We start from the raw sequence: 17,182 nt of genomic DNA, 5'->3' as shown, positions 1-17,182 counted from the left end.
AACAAATCCTCAAAAAATTCGAATTTAGCCCCAAATTTTCGAAAGAAAAATCGAAAATTTCAGTTTTTTTTAATTTTTGAAAGATTTAAATGAGGTTAATGTAATTTGTGATGAATTGAAATTAAAATGGATTAAGTTGCTTGAATTTTCAAAGAGATTGAAGGGGTTTGAAGAGAGAAGAAAGAGTAGAGGAATGAAAGGGAGTTCGGGGTAGGAGAGAGTAGGAAATAAGGGGGTGAACTAGGGAGAAAGGGCACAAAATAGGGGAGGTTTGCTGCAGCTGGTGCGTGTGCACCAGCTATGGCGGGGGGGGGGGGGGGGGGGGGGCTGCTCTGCTTGGAATTATGCAACACAAGGCCAAAACATCTGACCTACCAGGTGCGTGCGCGCAGCCAGGTGGTGCGTGCGCACCAGGTAGGGGCTAGGGGGGCTGAGTTTGCTTGTGACGCACCAAAACAAGGCCAAAAATCTGACCCTCTTGGTGCGCGCGCGCAGGGATGGTGGTGCGTGCGCACCAAGGGGGTATCGGGGGGGTTTCAAAAACCGTCAAATTTCATCAAAATTTGCTTATATATCTGACCCCGTTGGTGCGTGCGCGCAACGTATGATGCGTGGGCACCAAGCAAGAAAATTTTGGCCATGAAAATACTCTCGTATTTGCACTAACGAGATAGTTGAAAACGCACTCGAAAAAAAATTGAAAATCAATGAAAATGCAAACACGAGAGCATAAATCCTCGACAAGCTTCTTCACTTAAGCTTAAACAAACCTCGTGAAACCTTGAATTAACACAGAAATTGTTGGAAAATTTCATCGATCTAATCTCGTGGCACCTAAAATCAAGAAAAAAAAGAAGAATAAGATGAGTTCTCAAAAATAAAAGATATAGAAAAATGAAAAATCAAAAGAAAAGTGTTAGAAAACCGGGTTGCCTCCCGGGAAGCGCTTGTTTAACGTCATAGCTCGACGTTCTCCACCTATTAAGGTGGTTGTCGGAGAAGCAACATGTGAATAAGGCCAACAAAAGCACCATCGAAATACTTCTTGAGTCGATGGCCATTGCCCCTAAATGGAGACGAAGAATCCATCATTGAAACCTCTACAACACCACCAGGAAAAACATTTTTAACCAAGTAAGGACCGCTCCATCTTTACATGAGCTTTCCTGGAAACAACTTCATTTTTGAATTGTAGAAAAGAACCTTATCACCAACACAAAACTCTTTCTTCTCAATAAGCTTATCATGAGTTTCCTTAGAACGAGCTTTGTAAACACTAGCACAATCATAAGCATCAAATCGAGGCTCCTCTAGCTCATGAAGATCTAACCACCTTTTCTCCCCCGCACTTGCCAAATCAAAGTTTATATTCTTGATTGCCCACAAAGCACGGTGTTCGAGCTCAACCGGGAGATGGCATGATTTTCCATAGACTAGGCGGTATGAAGTGGTACCTATAGGTGTCTTGAAAGGCATTCTATAAGCCCAAAGAGCATCATTCAACTTGTCCGACCAATCTTTCCTATTTCATGCAGCCGTCTTTTTAAGGATTAACTTGATTTGACGATTGGAAACCTCGACTTGGCCGCTTGTTTGAGGATGATATGGAAGGCCAAATCGTTGATGAACTACATGCTTTCGCAACATTTTTTAAAGGCATTGTGAATAAAATGAGAACCATTATCGCTTATCACCGCCTTTGGAACACCAAACCTTGGAAAAATGACCTTCTTGAACAACTTCATTACCACCTTGTGGTCATTAGTTGGGGAAGCAATGGCCAAAACCCATTTAGACACGTAATCCACTGCAATAAGTATATATTGATTTCCAAAAGATGAGGGAAACGACCCCATGAAATCAATTCCCCAAACATCAAATACCTCTAATTCAAGAATCGGTTGTTGAGGCATCTCATTTCGCTTAGAGATATTCCCAACTCGTTGACAATGGTCGCATGTCTTAACAAAACCCCATGAATCCTTCAAGATATGCGGCCACCAAAAACCGCTTTGAAGAATCTTAGTGGCGGTTTTAGAAACATCCATATGGCCACCACTCGTATCCGAGTGGCACATCTTCAAAACACTAGGCACCTCTTCATTCGGAACACAACGCCTAAGTAAGCCATCGACTCCTCGCTTGTACAAAATGGGATCATCCCACACATAGTGTCTTGCCTCTCTCTTGAGCTTCTTTCGTTGATTCTTAGAAAAGGAAGGTGGAAACTCCCCACATGCAAGAAAGTTCACTAAGTCGGCGAACCATGGGAGCTCCTTTGCCTCAATAGCATAAAAGAAGTCGTCAAGCATCCTATCCTCAATTAGAGAACCATCATCATGAATTTGAGAATCTTCAAGACGAGATAGATGATCTGCCACAACATTTTCCGCTCCTCTCTTATCCCTAATCTCAATATCAAAAGTTTAAAGTTCGAGCACCCACCGGATCAACCTAGGCTTTGATTCTTCCTTGGAAAAAAGGTACTTGAGAGCCGCATGATCCGTGAAGACAATGGTCTTGGAACCTAACAAATAAAAACGGAACTTCTCAAAGGCATGAACTATAGCCAAAAACTCCTTTTCTGTTGTGGTGTAGTTCCTTTGAGCACCATTTAGAGTCTTGGACATATAATAGATCACATGTAGTTTTTTTTCCTCTCTTTGACCCAAGACACCTCCAATTGCCGAATCACTCGAATCGCACATCAACTCAAAAGGTCAATCCCATCTTGGTGCTTGAACAATAGGAGTAGAGATTAGAGCCTTCTTCAACTTATTGAATGCCTCTAAACACTTATCATCAAATACAAACTCCGCATCCTTTTGAAGAAGATCATTGAGGGGCTTTGCAATGAGCGAGAAATCCTTGATGAATCTTCTATAAAACCCGGCATGTCCTAAGAAAGATCTCACTCCTTTCACATTAACCGGAGGTGAAAGCTTCTCAATAACCTCAATTTTTGCTTTGTCCACCTCTATCCCCTTATGAGAAATCTTGTGGCCAAGGACTAAGCCTTCCTCCACCATGAAGTGACACTTCTCCCAATTCAAAACCAAGTTCACCTTCTCACACCTTGCCAAACATTTCTCAAGGTTTTCAAGACATGCCTCAAATGTAACACCGCCCACGGAGAAGTCATCCATAAACACTTCCATTTCTTCCTCCAACATGTCTACAAATATACTCATCATGCATCTTTGAAATGTTGCGGGAGCATTACAAAGGCCAAACGACATTCTGCTATAAGAAAATGTTCCATATGGACAAGTGAAGGACGTTTCCTCTTGCTCATGCATAGAAGACACAACATGATTAAGAGAATCAATCAACATGCAATTTTCTAAAGAAGAACTTGGATACTTTATACTATCATTCAAGTCAAATTCTATCACCTCATCCCCTACTTTGAGTGAAATTTTAGCACGTTTCACATCTACCAAAGCACCCGCATATGCAAGGAATGGTCTCCCTAGAATGAAAAGAATGTTAGCATCTTCGTCCATCTCAAACACCACAAAATCCCCCGGAATAACAAATTTGCCAACCCTCAAAGGAACATCCTCTACCTTACCCTTAGGAAACTTAATTGGCCTATCGACCAATTGCAAAGTGATGTTAGTAGGTAAGAGTTCCCTTATCTCAAGTCTTTGGTACATTGAATATGGCATAAGGCTAACACTAGCCCCTAAGTCACACAAGGCATTCGCAATTTGCATTTTATAAATGGCACAAGGAATGGAAAGGTTTTCGGGGTCTTTTAGCTTGGGTGGCATCTTGTTCATTATGATTGCACTACAATTCTTGGTCAAGTTCACCGTCTCTACACCATTACAAGTCCTCCTACCACTCAAAATTTCTTTGAGGAATTTTGCGTAGTTAGGCATTTGGGTGACAACTTCGGTAAATGTTAGAGAAAGGTGAAGTTGCTTGAGCATGTCAATGAATCTTCCAAATTGTTCATCTAAATTTTGTCTCATGAATTTTTGTAGATAAAGAAGCTTGAATTTCACAATTTCTTTCTCCACTCTCACCTCACTAGGCTTCTCAATCTCAACCTCACTCAAAGATGCACCATCTCTCTCATCTTCAACCAAAACCTCTTTTGTGCCCTCTTTAGACTCACTCTTCCTAGGCAAACTCTTCTCAAGAACCTTACCACTCCTTGTGACAATAGCATTGACCGATCTCTTGGGATCTAGACCTTGGGAAAGTAAAGAAGAAAGACTAGCATGGTCTTTCAAAGCATTAGCAAGTTGAGAAATTTGGTTTTCAAGCATCTTATTATGAGTCATCATTTTATTAAATTTCTTGTCACTTGCGGCCATGTAAGTGTTCAAAAACTTTGTTTGATTTTCAATGATTTCTTCCAAATTGGTTCTATGTGAAGAAGACGAGGTTTGAACATAGGAATTATCATTTTGGGCCTTTGGAGAAAAACCGGGTGGGGGACCCCTTTGAGAATTATTTTGAAAATTTCCCTATTTTGATTGTTTCAATTACCTCTACCTTGATTATGGTTACCATAACCTTGGTTATGATTACCATAATTTTGGTTATGATTTTGGCTACTATAACCTTGGTTGTTGTAGTTACCTCGGGAATTTTGGTTCCCATGGTTCCTATTACCACCACCTTGGTTGTAGTTGTCAAAATTTCCATGATTGTTGTAATTCCTATTCCATTGACCTCTTTGATTCTCAAACCTAGAATCATGATTATTTGACACATAGTTCACATGCTCATTCACATTTCCATCTTGATCATCACAAACATCCATACATGCATGAGGGCAACTAGAAACATCATGATCATACGACCCACAATCATCACAAAACAACCATCCACTAGGCATATTATTAGAAGAGGGAGGGGGTTGAGAATTAGAAGACATACCTCTCCCCTTAGATTGGGAGGGAAGACTTGAAACTTGGTAGGTAGCACTTTCTAACTTTGCCTTGATAGCGGACATCTCCTTCCCCAAGTTTGTCATTTGTGAGGATAGAATTGTTGATTGCATTTAGATGATCAATCGAGTACACTGAAGAGATACTCTTGCTAGCTTACTCTCTTTCTCCATCTTGCCAATCTCTATAATACCTCACTACGTCTTCAATTATGTCCACCACTTCCTCTTCCGTTTTGTTCATGATAGGACCTCTGGCTCCTCCATCTAAACATGATTTTCTTTGAGGACTAAGGCCTCCATAGAAGATTTGAATAATTTTATAGGTAGGAATTCCGTGATGAGGACACTCTCTTTGATACTCTTTGTATCTCTCCCATGCTTCATAGAGGCTCTCACTTGGCTTTTGCTTGAAACCTTGAATCAAAGCTCTAGCATCCGCCGTTTTCTTTTGTGGATAGAAACGGGATAGAAACTCCTTGGTCACTTCATCCCATGTCCTTAGAGAATTTGGCTTGACTTCCTTGTCTAGCCATTCCAAGGCACGCCCACTACTACAAAAAAGGGCTTATAGAACGGTTAAAATAGGCTTTATAGATCGCCTTAGGACCGTTCTTCTGCTAAGCGATGTGTAAAGTATATAGAACGGTTCTAGTAGGCGTTTTGTATAATGAAATATAGAGAAAGGTTCTTAGTCACAACCGTTCTCTTTTTCCTTCCTAAAATTGAAAAATAATGAAGGAAAACAGAACGGTTAAGCCAGCTTAACCATTCTATATAAAAATGAAAAAATAGAACAGTTGTGTTAGATAACCGTTCTCTAATGTTTTTATTTTATTTTATTTTTTTAATAAAAATTGTCCGCTTTTTTCTTGCTACATTCATATGCGTGTATTTTAGAAACTGATTTTTTTTTAAAAATAGTTTTAGAAACTGAAATTGAAATTGAATAATTAAAAAAAAAAAAAAAAAAAAAAAAAAAAAAAAAAAAAAAAACTGAAATAAAAATATAATGAAGGAAAATCAGAAACTAAAAAGCATATGAATCTGTTAAACCAACTTTTTAACCTTCAATCACTTATAATTCAAAATTACAAAGTATACAATTCACAAAATGAAAATTAAAAAATCAAAACTCGATATGCAAAACTTATTAAGTATAGTCTAAATTAGAGATTTATTTAATTCCACTAGCTCCATAAGCGCTACCCCATTGTCCATAGCTTCAATTTGAAATGCCAACTTTAATTCAATTATCTTCGTGGTAGTCTCCTTCGTTATTGAAGAGGTTCTTCAAACATCAATACCTTATAAATTACTATGTATCACCTACAGAAATAATAGACTAATTAGATCTAAAACATCAACTATACAAACAGATTAAATAATGAAAAGACAAATATTAATCAAAAAAAGTTTTGAAAAAACAATATAAATTATTTAAACCTACAGTCTCCTCACAAACCAATTGCCGCCCAATAGAGTAATTGGTGGCCTGCAATCCACAAGGTGAGACACTAAGATGGTTATAAACAATTTCAACCTGGCCCAAATCTTCTCTACACTCTTCCTCTTCTCCTGTCTGTAGTATATTAAAACTTCTGAAATAAAGCAATTTTAACTTTGAATGTGTTTCAAAAATCATCACAAACCAACCAAATTAAACTATAACCGCTTTAAATTAGCCACTAATTTGGGCTTAAAAATGGAGAAATTTGTATTATATTTAGCTAATTAGGTGGAATATAATGAACAAATACCTGAAATTACCTGTTAACGAACCTATTAGCTATGGCGGAAATTTGATTTTGATTGAATACAAACCACTCGTGCGAATTGTTGTCGATTCCAACAACTCATTTTCAAAACGAAACACTATGATTGTGATTTGTGAGGGAATATAAACCACTCCTTCGTTTTACATTTTTACCTCCTTTGATTTGGATTTAATTAAATCTGATAAGGAGAAGAAGAAAGGAATAATTTGAGGAAGGAGATGAGAGAGTAAACTTAATTGATGAGCGGCTTTAAGTTAAAGAAATAAGAAAAAAGAGGACAGCAGTTAGGGTTCCTTATTTTTTTTATTTTTTTAAATTTAATAATATTATCAAAATAAAATAGAACTGTCAAGTGAGAAGGCGTTTTCTATCGTAAAGGAACTTTTTATAAAAAAAAAACAAATAGAGCTGTTATGTGAGACAGGCGTTCTATATGATTCAACATACAAAACGTTCGGCTAACATAGACGTTCTATATACTCCTAGAGATCGCCTATCTAACTTGACAGTTGTGTATCATGTGTTCTATTTTCCACTTTTTGGTGTAGTGGCCCTATGAGCGAAAAGGGAAAAAGCTTAAGGCGAATGAATTCTGGGGAAATTTCATTCACCTTGATAGTATTGCAATACTTTTCAAACTCCTTGAGATGATTTAGCGGGCTTTCATGCTTGGACCCACTAAATTGTCGCCTCTCTATCAAAGTGATCATTGTCGGTCTTATTTCAAAGTCATTTTCCGGTGTTGTAGGTGGAGCAATCCCACTCTCAAATCTATGAGCACCCGGAATCCCCAATTCCTTCAACGCCACCCTTGGATTTTCTCCCATTCTTGCTTGTTCCTCTTGTTGTGGTTCTTCTTCACTTGAAATGCTAGGGCTCAAAGATCGTCTAGCACCCCTTAACCTTGCAATAGTTCTCTCAATTTCCGGATCAAATGGAACTAGTGAACGACCACGTGCTCTATGCATAAAATCTCAAAAGAAATGGTTAGTAGCACGGCTACAAATGTAGCCTAAAAGTAATTTTTTTTTGTATTTTCAATTAAAGGTGAAATAGACTCAACAACCATAACAAAGCACCAATATCATTCCCCGGTAACAAGAGGAAAATGTAGGTTGTTATCTACCTCTCCTAGAGCCAAACTTAATTTGTAAACACTTGACCAACCCTAATACGAGTATATGGTAAGTCAAGGATCGAACCCAAGGGAATGTGTAGGATATAGGTTCCTACTCATTCCTTTGGGTTCGATCCTTGACTTACCATATGCTAAACACTAGGGATATAGGTTCCACATGCAAGCTTAATGATTATGCTAATTTATAGATCACTCAATCGATTCAATATCACAAGGGACAAACAATAGTTGAAATCAAAGGAATCCAAAAGCTATCTCCTATAAGCCAAGCTAGGGTTCACTATGAATGGCTAACAAGGAAATTCACAATCAAATTCAATCAATTAAAGCAATTCTCAAATCAAGGGTTCATGTCATTGAAATTTGCAATGCAATCTAGATTAATCATATAGGTTGATCACTCCTAGTTTAATTAATAACATGCACAACTATGTCAACCAATTTAATTACAACAATCCAATCAATTTAGTATCATCAACTAGCAAAAATCATCAATCAAGCATGCTTCCCCTTCTCCCTAGCAACTAATCTACTCACTAAACATGGTGAAATTAAGGAACAAAACAAATTCAATCAAATTCATATTCATTTAAAGCTTAATCAAAAGAAAATCAATCAATCAACAAATTCTAGAGCAAGGAATATAATCTCAATCAAAATTCAAGAAACTAGAAAGAATTGCATTAAAAGTAAATCAAAGGAAAGAAATCTTACAAACTTTCATTGAATTGAAGAAGGAATTTCAAGATCAAATTGAAATCTAAGATCAAATTCAAGTACAAACAAGTAAATCTTAAGCTTCTCTCTCTACTTTCTCTCTCTATTATTTCTGCAAAATTATATCTCAAGTACAAAAGTTAAGTCATCCTAAAAAAGAAAGTCAAAAGCTATAAATAGGAAAATCGAGCGAAGGGGGCCGCACAGGGCCGTGCGCATGCACAGACCAGCCGCGCGCACGCACCCCTACGCCGCGCGCGCGCACCCCTGTGTGGTGCACGAGGCCTCGGCTCCTTCGCTTGCTTGATCAAACTCCGCGCTCCCGAACATCCCCATCATTAGTGCACTCGAGATGACGCCCGCAAACTAGGCAGTCCCAAAATAAGCAAATTGACTTGATTATTCACCTATAAAACACAAATAAAACAAAGGGAGAAAGCATAACAAAATAAAACTAAAACTATGAATTATCAACTAAAAATATGAAAAACTGTGAAAACTAATCGAGAACCCAAGTGAATTATAAAAATGGAAAATCAAATAAAACGAAGAGAATTATATGAAAATGATGAAAGAAAATAAAGAAAATGAACATAAATCTTATTCTTTAGAGCGTCAAAAACGACGCTCATCAAAATCCCCTAAGCTAAACTTTTGCTTGTCCTCAAGCAAAACAAAATCAAACTCAAGGGAAAATGATGACACTATTCAAGCAAAGAAAGAAGCAAGAAAAATAGAGAAGATGAGAATATACACTAACTCACTTTCGTAGGAATCACGGTCAATTTTAGCAACTAAAGACAAGCCATTTTAACCCCTAGATCGCTCTAAAGGACGAGTGATGCTCTCGTAAAGGTTTCCAAAGAGGTTAACCTATAAATCTTTTTATTAAAAAGGAGGCAAAGCAAAAAGAACAGAAAAGAGAAGGTTTAAAACCTTGAAAAGAAAAGAAATGCTTATACAATGGACTTTTGCACATGATCAAGGCACGAAGGATATCAAACTTTCTAAAACAACAATGGTAAGCACGTTCTAAGATATCGAGGGTTGATTGAAACATAGGGCATGCTAAGCGTAGAGAACTAATGAGGCGCAATCCACTTTCATCTCAACCAATCTAACCGCGTTCTCCCTAATGGCTTCAAATCTTCCCTTAGTAAGCGTCTCTAATGTTCCACGAAGGAACCGGAAAAGAATAGAATTTGAGGGTTCTTGACATCTTGACCTTGCATCCCTTTTCCTTAGGCTTTAACTCATAATGCCCTCCCTCGGTATATGGCTCAACCACTAGGTTGAAAGGACTTTCCCAAAGGTTTTAACGTAAGGGCAAAAGGTTAGGGGTATGCTTAAAATTTAGAATTTGGTGGTACACCTAGGTTATGAAGCAAAGATTGGCCACACCTCGACACCAAAACCATGAAGTCACCAAAGAAAAACAAACTAATACCCCCAAGCTTATTCAAAGCTATATCCACAAGCATATATACAAAAAGCGTAAACGCTTCTCCCCCAAGCTAAAAGGAAGCATTGTCCTCAATGCTTGAAAAGGGAAAAGAATCACATCAAACAGTTTTTTTTTATTTTTCTCATTTTCATTCCCCTTTTTTTAATTTTCATTTTATCAAAGAAATTGTCCTAGCCTCTTTTAACTTTGGACGGCTTTTTCGGTTTTGCATTTATTATGTCCTTGCCTTTTCTAACTTTAGACGACTTTTTCATTTTTGCATTTGCCATTATTCACAATATATACAAAAGACGAGCTTGCTTACAAATAAAACCAATATCCAACCTTTTAGACCACAAACTCCAAAAACATGACCATGTGCTTCACAAAAACCAAGAATGGAACAAAAAGAAACAAAAAGGCTCAAATGGTTAGCAAGATGGCAAATGTAAACCCAAAGAACTAAAAAGAAAGAAGAAAATCCTAGAAATGAAAAATTACCAGCACGAAAAATGGCCTTTGTCCTTCCTAGTTGGTTCGGTCTCATGTTTGAGAATTATGAGTCAAGATTCAAGATTAGGTATGCAAAGGTTAAGGATCCACGCCGCACAATCAAAAATGATGAAGGCTTGAAAAAGAAAAATCCTCACACGGTTGTAACAAAAACTTACTAAAGTTGTCAAATCCACCAAAGGAAGCAACTCCGTCTTACCACAAACCAAAAGAATCCGGCTTCAAGGCCCCAAAAGGTCTAAACCGCTACCTTAGCATACCCTATCCTAGAGTCAACCAAAGATACTCTCAAACCGTGCAAACCATTGTATTTAGGAAGAAAAATAGCCAATGTGCAAGTTCAAGTGGTACTAAGTCCAAAGTAAAAGCAAAAAGATGAAGAAAGAAAAGCAATGCCTCAAAAACATTTTATTCATATTCACAAAAACAAGTTTTGTTTGTTTTTTGTTTTTTTTTTATTTATTTTTTGTTTTTTTTTCTTTTTTTATAATTTTTCGAAGAAAAGAAAAGGACTAAAAACAAAATAAAGAGAACAAGGGATAAAAAGAAAAGAAAAGAATAAGAAAAAGAGAAAAGGAAAACATGAAGGAAGAAGAAAAGAAAAGAAAAGAAAAAGAAAAAGAAAAAGAAGAAAAGGAAAATGAAATGAAAAATAGAAAAGTAAAGGAGAAGTAGAAAGCAATAAGGAAGTAATGCTAACACACATAAATCCCAATCAACAAACAAGTAAAGGAGAAGTAGAAAGCAATAAGGAAGTAATGCTAACACACATAAATCTAAGACCGGCTCACCCGACCTACCCCACCGTCCAAAAGTCTCGGGGTCCGAAAAGGGCGAAGGATTAGCCATATCATATGTATAATCACAACCACCGGGCCGCCGATAATCGTAAGTGGCCGGGGTGGTGCCTATGATAGAACTAGGGTGAACATGAGGGCCCTCCCAATAAGGGTAGCAAGGCCGAGGACCAATGGTAGGATCAAAAGGCTCCCATTGAAGGATATGTCCTTGTTGGACCGGGAGATACGGGTAATTCACATAGGGCTCGATCTCTCCCCTCCAAACATGTAAATCGTACAATTAATTTGTATGATAGTCATAACCAAGATTAGGGGTTTGCATAGAAGGCATAGAATATAACACATTAGCAATAAAATCAAGCCTAGCATGAATGGTTGACAAATCAAAAGTAGAAGGAGTAGGAGAGGGGGAAGGAATAGGTGTACCTTCCGGTTCAACTGTGGGAATAGTTTGAACATTCGGTGAGAAAGCATTTGTTGAGAGGCCTCTTGTATGATTTGTCCTACGTCGAATAGAAGGATCAATATCTCGCACCGGAGGCCTCCAAGACAAGGAATCTTTCACTTTTGGTCCGGTAATTGCCTCCTTGCATGGGATTAAGAACCATTCTTTAATCCGGGAAACTTTCCAAATGAAAAAATCATCCTTTCTAGTACGATCGAGGAACTTTTGGTTCACAAGGGCGGAGATGTTGAGGAAATTAGAAGAAGATTTTTCTCGAGGATCAATAATTGGGGGGAGCTCATTTAACAAAGTCTTATAGTCGTCATTGATGCAAGAGCTAAGATAGAAATCATCCCTCCCAATTGGATGCTCCCCGATAGGCTAACTCCATCACGGATACCCAAGAATCGATTGATCAAATGCTCCGTGAAATCCACTAGCTCAATCTCAAAGTCGTTTTAATTTGGTCGGCTATCCACAACCAACAAAGCTCCTCTCGGGAGATAGCTCCCAAAGAGTCCTTGGAGCAAAGAGCGTAAGTGAGGAGACGGTTAAAATACCGCATAGCCGGATGAATCATGGAAGCGGTCTTGGAATTTTGAGGCTCATACTTCCATTCCTCCGAGATACTTCTCCACCAACGTTGCTCATTATATCCGTGGTCATTCGCCATTCTACTATGCGCCGATAGATACAATGATCAGCGTCCTCGGCCCATGAAAACTTGAAGTATGAACATAGTTGAGAATCCGTCAATGAGTGATCATGATTGAAAAGTTGGAAAGTCAAAATCTGAGGAATCGTCACCCGGTTCTCGGACTACGTCAAGAGAAGAAAGAAATTCATAGGTCACCCTAGCATAAGTAGGGGCACTCAAATCCAAGAACTCTAAAAGATCAAGGCCCTTTGCAAGAAGCCGAACGTCCTCATCTATGCCAAGAAACTTGGTTGTTGCTTGATCGTAGAATCTTGTTGGTCTTAGCTTTCTCTTGGATAGACGCTTGAAACGATCCCAATGCGATTCTTTAGAGAATTCAATGCCGTATGTTTCTTCTACCTCGGGAGGAGGTGGAACAACATGCCTAGGCTTGCTTGAACTTGATCTTGCCCGCTTCTTGTGACGGATTGGAGCCATCTACAAGGATGAAAACAACTCATGAGCAAATCTTTACATTTGTCATATTTCAATAATAAGCATAAGTAATTGCTCAAGAATCAAGCACAAATGCAATTATTTCAAAATAGAAACAAGAGATGGCTACATATGAACAATGCCATTAATATAGAGTCATGAATTTGAAGCAAGTAGGCATGGATTTAAAGGCAAAATTGAACATAAGAGACCAAATCATGAATCAAATTGAGCAAAATAATCTCAAACATTGAATTATCAAAGCAATAAAACCATCATAACGAATACCCATGAGAGAGAAAATAACCAACAATGGTGAATCAAGGAATCAAGCAAGGTATACAAATTCATCATGAAAAGCTTCAAGTTAACATCCAATAACATCATTCAACACAAATTATAAGCTAAAAGAACCAACAATGGAGTTCTACCATGAAAGCAAAAACAAGGGTTTCAAGCTTGAACAATGAGGAAGAAGATGACTAGAAAATAAGAAATTATACCTCAATGAAGCCTTGAATTACTTGCAAATTGCCCAAAATGAAGTTTTAAGAACAAATAGAACACCCAAAGACAAGATTCAAGCACTAATTCAAAACACCAAAATTTCGAAATTATGCCCAATTTTCGAATTTCAAGTTCGAAATTTCTGGATTTTTTTTTTTGGAAGGGATTTGCTTATTCTTTGATGTAATTTGTGAAGAAATGAATATTAAAAATGTGTAATTGTGTGAATTTGCAAAGGTTTGGAAGGGTTTGAACATAAAAGAATGAGTGAGGGAGTAAGGGGAAAATGGAGAAATAAGGGTGGTACGTTTGGGTAAAAAAAGGGGGGGGCGAAGCGCACCTGAGATGGCTGCCGACAGTGCGTGCGCGCATGCCATAGCAGGGGGGGTTTTGGCGCGAGGCTTGGGTTGGAAAATTGGCCAGAATCGCTGCCTACCTGGTGTGTGCGCACAGCCAGAAGGTGCGTGCGCACCAGGTAGGGGCTGGGTTGGTTCAAAAATAGGCCAAAACTCTGACCCATGCGATGCGCGCGCGCAGGGATGGGGTGCGTGCACACCAAGGGGGTACGGGGATAGTTAAAAAACCATTAAATTTTGTCAAAGTTAGTGAAAATTTTCTGACCCCTTTGGTGCGCGTGCACCAAGCAAGAATATTTCGGCCATGAATATGCTCTCGTGTTTGCATAATGAGATATTTGAAAGCGCATTCGAAAAAGAGTAGAAAATCAATAAAAATGCAAACATGAGAGCATAAGACCCCAACAAGCTTTTCCACCTAAACTTAACCAAACCTCGTGAAATCTTGAAGTAACACCAAAATTGTTGGAAATTTTCTTCGATCCAATCTCATGGTACCTAAAATCAAGAAAACAAACAGAAATAAAGAGAAATAAGAAAATTTCTCAAGGATAAAAGAAATATAGAAAATCGTAAAATCAAAAGAAAAAGGTAAGAAAATCGGGTTGCCTCCCGGGTAGCGCTTGTTTAACGTCATAGCTCGACGTCCTCCACCAATTAAGGTGGTTGTCGGAAAAGAAATGAGTGAACAAGGCCAACGAAAGCCTTGTCGAAATACTTCTTGAGACGATGGTCATTGACCTTAAACGGAGAAGAAGAATCCATCATTGAGACCTCTACAACACCACTTGGAAAAACATTCTTGACTAAATAGGGACCGCTCCATCTTGACATGAGCTTTCCGGGAAACAACTTCATTTTTAAATTGTAGAGAAGAACCTTATCGCCAACCAAAAAATCTTTCTTCTCAATAAGCTTGTCATGTGTTTCCTTGGAACGAGCCTTGTACACACTAGCACAATCATAGGCATCAAGCCGAAGCTTCTCTAGCTCATGAAGATCTAACCACCTTTTCTCCCCCGCACTTGCCAAGTCAAAATTTATCTTCTTGATTGCCCACAAAGCATAGTGTTCAATTTCAACCGGGAGATGGCATGACTTATCATAGACTAGGAGGTATGGAGTGGTACCTATGGGGGTCTTGAAAGCCGTTCTATAGGCCCAAAGAGCATCATCCAACTTATCTAATCAATCCTTTCGATTTCTCGCAACCGTCTGTTCAAGGATAACTTTGATTTGACGATTAGAGACTTCCACTTGACCACTCGATTGGGGATGATATGGGAGGCCGAATCTTTGATGGACTCCATGCTTCCTCAACATCTTTTGAAAGGCATGGTGAATAAAATGAGAACCGTTGTCGCTTAATACCGCCTTTGGTACCCCAAATCTTGGAAAGATTATCTTCTTAAACAACCTCATAACCACCTTGTGGTCGTTAGGTGGGGAGGCAATGGCGTCAACCCACTTAGACACGTAATCGACCTCCACAAGAATATATTGATTTCCGAAAGATGAGGGAAATGGCCCCATAAAATCAATACTCCACACATTAAACACCTCCAACTCGAGTATGGGTCGTTGAGGCATTTCATTTCTCTTGGAGATGTTCCCAACTTTTTGACATCGGTCACATGTCTTTACAAAGCCCCATGAGTCCTTAAAGAGATGTGGCCACCATAAACCGCATTGAAGGACCTTAGTGGCGGTCTTAGAGACACCCATATGGCCCCCGCTTGGATCCGAATGGCACATTTTCAAAACACTAGGCACCTCTTCATTTGGCACACAACGTCTAAGTAAGCCATCGACCCCTCGCTTGTATGAGATGGGATCATCCCACACATAATGCCTTGCCTCTCTCTTAAGCTTCTTTATTTGGATCTTAGAAAAGGAAGGAGGAAACTCCCCACATGCAAGAAAGTTCACTAAATCGGCAAACCATGGGAGCTCCTTTGCTTCAATAGCACACAAGAAATCATTAAGCATCCTATCCTCAATTAGAGAACCATCATCATGAGTTTGAGAATCTTCTAAACGAGAAAGATGATCCGCCATAACATTTTCCGCTCCTCTTTTATCCCTAATCTCAATGTCAAAGGTTTGGAGCTCAAGAACCCACCGGATCAACCTTGGCTTGGACTCTTTCTTGGCAAAAAGATACTTGAGAGCCGCATGATCCGTGAAGACAATGGTTTTGGAACCCAATAGATAACAACGAAACTTCTCAAAAGCATGAACTATAGCCAAGAATTCCTTCTCCGTTGTAGTGTAATTCCGTTGAGCTCCATTTAGAGTCTTGGACATATAATAGATCACATGAAGTTTCTTGTCCACTCTTTGACCCAAGACACCTCCTATTGCCAAATCATTTGCATCACACATCAACTCAAATGGTAAATCCCATCTTAGAACTTGAACAATAGGAGTAGAGATTAGAGCTTTCTTCAACTTATTAAATGCCTCCAAACACTTATCATCAAACACAAACTCGGCATCTTTTTGAAGAAGATCATTGAGGGACTTTGCAATGAGCGAGAAATCCTTGATGAATCTTCTATAAAACCCGGCATGCCCTAAGAGAGATCTCACTCCCTTTACATTCACCGAAGGTGGAAGCTTTTCAATGACTTCAATTTTAGCTTTATCCACCTCTATCCCCTTATGAGAGATATTGTGGCCAAGGACTATGCCTTCCTCCACCATGAAGTGACATTTTTCCCAATTCAAGACCAACTTCACCTTCTCACACCTTGCAAGACATTTTTCAAGGTTTTCAAGGCATGCCTCAAATGAAACACCTCCTACGGAGAAGTCGTCCATAAAAACCTCCATCTCCTCTTCCAACATATACTCATCATGCATCTTTGAAATGTCACGGGAGCATTGCAAAGGCCGAACAGCATTCTCTTATAAGCAAATGTACCATATGGACAAGTGAAGGTTGTTTTATCTTGGTCATCCGAGTGGATAGGGATTTGGAAAAATCCCGAATAACCATCAAGAAAACAATAGAACTTGTGTCTTGTTAGTCTCTCAAGCATTTGATCAATAAAAGGAAGGGGGAAATGATGTTTCTTTGTAGATGTGTTTAGACGTCTAAAGTCTATACACATGCTCCATCCCGTGACCGTCCTCGTCGGAATGAGCTCACCTTTCTCATTCTCAACGACGGTCATACCTCCCTTCTTTAGGACAACGTGAACGGGAGAGACCCACCTAGAACTAGAAATGGGGAATATGATTCCCACATCCAAAAGTTTAGTGATCTCCTTCTTCACAACCTCTGCCATTTGGGGGTGTAGCTTTCGTTGCCTCTCAATAGAAGGTAAAGCACCCTCCTCAAGAGTTATGTCATGTGTACATAAAGCGGGGCTTATAGCTTTGAGGTCATCAATGGTATAACCCAAAGCACTTCGGTGCTTCTTCAAAACACCACACAACTT

General features: G+C 38.9%; 1 non-coding gene across 1 annotated transcript; it reads left to right on the top strand.

Annotated features, from left to right (window-relative positions):
• The first annotated feature begins 5,238 nt into the window (after positions 1-5,238).
• LOC145577332 (small nucleolar RNA R71) lies at positions 5,239-5,344 on the top strand. The gene has a single exon (XR_014098775.1). It is a non-coding gene; the product is annotated as a small nucleolar RNA R71 (small nucleolar RNA).
• Positions 5,345-17,182: the final 11,838 nt, after the last annotated feature.

The sequence above is a fragment of the Chenopodium album genome, chromosome 13 (genome assembly GCF_948465745.1).
Source record: "Chenopodium album chromosome 13, dcCheAlbu1.1, whole genome shotgun sequence".
Lineage (NCBI taxonomy): Eukaryota > Viridiplantae > Streptophyta > Magnoliopsida > Caryophyllales > Amaranthaceae > Chenopodium > Chenopodium album.
Note: the sequence above shows the minus strand (reverse complement) of the source record. Positions and strands in the feature narration are given on the sequence as shown.